Source organism: Salmo trutta, chromosome 31 (genome assembly GCF_901001165.1).
Source record: "Salmo trutta chromosome 31, fSalTru1.1, whole genome shotgun sequence".
Taxonomy (NCBI): domain Eukaryota; kingdom Metazoa; phylum Chordata; class Actinopteri; order Salmoniformes; family Salmonidae; genus Salmo; species Salmo trutta.
In genome coordinates this window covers 11,554,943-11,560,310 of record NC_042987.1, presented here as the reverse complement: position 1 = coordinate 11,560,310, position 5,368 = coordinate 11,554,943, and the positions used below count along the sequence as shown (strand labels likewise).

Here is a 5,368-nt window from a genome sequence, read left to right as displayed (position 1 = left end):
CCCCATACTCAAAGGGATATTCAATGTCTGCTTCTTTTTTTACCCATCTACCAATAGGTGCCCTTATATGCAAATCATAGGAAAACCTCCCTGGTCTTTGTGGTTGAATCTGTGTTTGAAATTCACTGCTCGATGATTTAACAATCATGTTAAACACTATTATTGCACACAAGTTGAGTCCATGCAACTTATGACTTGTTAAGCACATTTTTACTCTTGGACTTATTTTGGCTTGCCATAACAAAAGGGTTGAATACTTATTGGCTCAAGACATTTCAGCTTTACATTTTTTATTTATATGTAAACATTTCTAAAACATAATTTCACGTTGAGGTTATGGGCTATTGTGTATAGATCAGTAACAAAACATCTTAATTTAATCAATTGTAAGTTCAGGCTGTAACACAACAAAATATGGAAAAAGGCAAGGAGTGTGAATACTTTCTGAAGGCACTGGTCTAAAGGGGTCCAAGAGAAGATTTCAGTTTGAGTTTCTATGGTTATCCTCCTTGCTATTATTTCTTCACTCCATCTGATCTTGCTGTCTATAATTCTCCTAGAAAATCTGCCACGCAGATTTTGTGTGTGTGTGTGTGTGTGTGTGTGTGTGTGTGTGTGTGTGTAGCCTGGTCTCATAGAAGAGACGTAACATAATAAACGGAAATATGGAACACTCAAATCAGTATGATAGCCTATGTTACGTTTGGTGGTTACATAAGACAGAGGTTAATTAAGGCAAAAACTAAAGGAGGGCGGTTGGGTCAGAACACACGTCCAGCAACCCAAACGTTGCGTGTTTCGAATCTCATTACGTACAACTTCAGCATTTTAGCTCATTAGCAACTACTTACTACTTTTTAGCTATTTTGCAAATACTTCGTACAGTGCATTCGGAAAGTATTCAGACCCCTTGACTTTTCCCACATTTTATTACGTTACAGCCTTATTCTAAAATTGATTAAATAAAACATTGTCCTCATCAATCTACATACAATACCCCATAATGATGAAGTGAAAACAGGTTTTACATTTTTTGGGGTACATTTATTACAAATAAAAATCTGAAATACCTTATTTACATAAGTATCCAGACCCTTTATTATGAGACACGAAATTGAGCTCAGATAGATCCTGTTTCCATTTATCATCCTTGAGCCCTCCTGTCTCAGCCTCCAGGATTTACGCTGAAGTAGTTTATATGTCAGGGGGCTAGGGTCAGTCTGTTATATCTGGAGTATTTCTCCTGTCTTATCCGGTGTCCTGTGTGAATTCAAGTATACTCTCTCTCTCTCTCTCTCTCTCTCTCTCTCTCTCTCTCTCTCTCTCTCTCTCTCTCTCTCTCTGTGTGGACCTGAGCCCTAGGACCATGCCTCAGGACTACTTGGCCTGATGACTCCTTGCTGTCCCCGGTCCACCTGGCCGTGCTGCTGCTCCAGTTTCAACTGTTCTGCCTGTGGCTATGGAACCCTGACCTGTTCACTGGACGTGCTACCTGTCCCAGACCTGCTGTTTTCAACTCTCTAGAGACAGCAGGAGCAGTAGAGATACTCTGAATGATCGGCTATGAAAAGCCAAGTGACATTTACTCCTGAGGTGCTGACCTGTTGCACCCTCGACAACCACTGTGATTATTATTATTTGACCCTACTGGTCATCTATGAACATTTGAACATCTTGGCCATGTTCTGTTATAATCTCCACCCGGCACAGCCAGAAGAGGACTAGCCACCCCTCATAGCGTGGTTCCTCTCTAGGTTGCTTCCTAGGTTGCTTCCTAGGGAGTTTGTCCTAGCCACCGTGCTTCTATACCTGCATTGCTTGCTGTTTGGGGTATTAGGCTGGGTTTCTGTACAGCACTTTGTGACATCAGCTGATGTAAGAAGGGCTTTAAAAATAAATTTGATTGATTGATTGAGATATTTCTACAACTTGATTGGAGTCCATCTCTGATAAATTCAATTGATTGGACATGATTTGGAAAGGCACACACCTGTCTTTAGAAGGTCCCACATTTGACAGTGCATGTCAGAGCAAAAACCAAGCCATTATGTTGAAGGAATTGTCTGTAGAGCTCAGAGACAGCATTGTGTTGAGGCTCAGATCTGGGGAAGAGTACCAAGAAAAAGATCCCAAAGAACACAGTGGCCTTCATCATTAGTAAATGGAAGAAATTTGGAACCACCAAGACTCTTCCTAGAGCTGGCCGTCCGACCAAACTGAGCAATCGGGGGAGAAGAGCCTTGGTCAGGGAGGTGACCAAGAACCTGATGGTCACTCTTACAGAGCTCCAGAGTTCCTCTGTGGAGATGGGAGAACCTTCCAGAAGGACAACCATCTCTGCAGCACTCCACCAATCAGGCCTTTATGGTAGAGTGGCCAGATGGAAGCCACTCCTCAGTAAAAGGTACCCACTTGGAGTTTGCCAAAAGGCACCTAAAGGACTCTCAGACCATGAGAAAACAATATTCTCTGGTCTGACGAAACCAAGATTGAACTCTTTGGCCTGAATGCCAAGCGTCACGTCTGGAGAAAACCTGGCACCATCCCTACGGTGAAGCATGGTGGTGGCAGCATCATGCTGAGGGTATGTTTTTCAACGGCAGGGACTGGGAGACTAGTCAGGATCGAGGGAAAGACGAACGGAGCAAAGTACAGAGAGATCCTTGATGAAAACCTGCTCCAGAGCGCTCAGGACCTCAGACTGTGGCAAAGGTTCAACTCCCAACAGGACAATGACCCTAAGCACACCACCAAGACAATGCAGGAGTGGCTTCGGGACAAGTGTCTGAATGTCCTTGAGTAGCCCAGCAGGAGCCTGGACTCTGAACCCGATCGAACATCTCTGGAGAGACCTGAAAATAGCTGTGCAGCAACACTCCACATCCAACCAAACAGAGCTTGAGAGAATCTTCAGAGAAGAATGGGAGAAACTCCCCAAATACAGGTGTGCCAAGCTTGTAGTGTCATACCCAAGAAGTCTTGAGGCTGTAATAGCTGCCAAAGGTGCTTCAACAAAGTACTGAGTAAAGGGTCTGAATACTTATGTAAATGTCATTTTTCAATAAAAGAACGATCATCACTAAACAAAGAGAGAAATAAAGAGACTGAGCAAAGAATCCAACAGGACAAAGTCCTGATCTAAGCTGAACGGTTCCTTCCCAGATCCAATCTAAGACCAAGGTTACCCATCCACATGTCCTCCAGAATGTGGCTCCCGGCAGCCTTGTGTCTGTCCTGCCTGGTGCTGTCTACCCATGGCCGGGACAGAGTCTCCCTGCGACGCTCAAACGACCACACCGGGCGCTGCCAGTACACCTTCACTGTGGACAACCCTGCCGAGGCCAGCTGCCCTGGGGCCAGTGGAGGACCTGGGATGGAGAGGGTCAAGTCTCGTCTCACTCTACTGGAGGCCCTGTTCAGCAGGATACTGGGAGGCGAGGGAGCCGGGGAGAGGGGCTACAGGCTGGGGGTGACAAGGCCATCCAGGACGCGTACGCCCAGGCCATGGGAGAGAAGAGCCAGCTGCAGGAGGACAGGGAGCAGCTGAACAGGCAGGTGCGGGAACTTCAGAGGAGGATGGATGAGCTGATTGTGGGGGCTGAGACACTGAGACAGACCCCCTGCCACCAGTCCCAGGCCACTGGATCAGGACTGCCATAACACAAGCTCAACCAGAGACCAGCCAGCGGTGAGTCGCTACTGTCAACATCACAACTGAACCCCTGAACTGTGTGATGCTGCATGATTATATGTGTGACTTAGGAACCGTGGAAGGCGAGTGTTTGTTTAATTGATCGGATGAAATCAAAGTGTTGTAATGTAAACTGGGTGGAGTACAAGTCCGGTTTCTGTTAGGTGTGCTTCGTTGCGTTAGCAGAGTGGTATTAACGACACAGAAGATCCTTTTACAGCCCTGTCACTCATGCATGTTGCATGTCAGTTTAATTGTCTGTGATCATTTTGGGGATCGTGCCGTGCTGCAGGTCAGATGACTGGGGCACCTAATAAGAAGCTTTCATGTTGTCAGCGTGTCACCTTTGAATGTGTTTTAGGTTTATCAATACTGTATGTTGTTGTTTTGAGTTTATGACTTCAGCAACCAGATCAAACACTAAATAAAACAATATGTTTTATCTCCCTCCCTCTCCCTGTCTCTCTCTCTCTCTCCCCCTCTGTCAGACCCTGACTATGCCCCCTATCAGGAGATGAAGACCGAGGTGACCGAGCTCCCAGCATCACTTCTCATTCAAGAAGCTGGGCAGAACCACACAGGTATGTCCTGTTATTACCACTCTACAGCTGTACCTTTCAGACTCCCACTGATATCTATCTATAGCCTCCTGGTGGCTTCTTAGAGTCACTACACACCAAACTATTAAAGATGCTGGTCACCTCTCACAATCCAAATTCCTTTCAGAGATAAAGATAGGGATAGCTTTGTGACATTTACTGCATATTTCACAAAGCACAATTTCCAATGTACTTGGCATAGTTCTCTGTGGAGACAAAGTTTGAAATGAATGTAAATACCTTCTATCTGTTTCTCCAGGCTGTGGTGAGCTGGTGTCTGTGGGAGAGCCTGTCCTGCACCGGAAGGCTGACAGCATCACAGGGAAGTACGGGGTGTGGCTGCAGGACCCTGGGGCGGCTACACAGACATTGACCTGGCGCTGAATGAGCAGAGCCCGTGGGCCATCTACAGCCCCAGCAAGGCCAAGGGAGCCATCGTGGCATCCCAGCTGGACCCTGAGAGCCTGGAGGTGAAGAGGAGTTGGGAGACCAACATCAGGAAGAACGCAGTGGCTAACGCCTTCGTGATCAGCGGTCGGGTCTACACAGTGGCCAGCTACACGGCCCCAGACACCACCGTCAACCACGTGTTCAACACAACCACCGGCCAGGGCCGAGGCATGGAGGTGCCCTACAAGAACCACTACTGCTACAACAGCATGGTGGACTACAACCACGCCCAGAGGAAGCTCTACGCCTGGGACAACTTCCACATGATCACCTATACGACGTCAGGTTGGGGAAACCCAGCGGAAACAGCCAATAAGAGGAGGCTGGGCAAAGATGATGGATTGGTGTGGAGTGCTGTTACTAAAATATTATCAATCAATGTCATTACTAACAGCTTTCTAATAAGTTCATAGTGAGGTCTTTGTTTGTGTGCGTTACTCTGTCTAGTAGAATGTACTAATGTAAATAAGATGAATTTTACAATAAAATGCATGTCACTACGGTGGAACTCTTTGTGCTACTCCATGTAAACCATCTAAGATATTGCTCTTCCTGTATTATATATTATGTCTTTTACTTATTTTAATAAAAAAATGTACTGTATTGTCCATGTTAATTTTCTACTAAA

The 5,368-nt window shown here is 46.0% G+C and overlaps 1 pseudogene; it reads left to right on the top strand.

Moving 5' to 3' along the window:
• Nucleotides 1–3,205: 3,205 nt before the first annotated feature.
• LOC115169177 (myocilin-like) lies at nt 3,206–5,165 on the top strand (annotated as a pseudogene).
• The last annotated feature ends 203 nt before the right edge of the window (nt 5,166–5,368 follow it).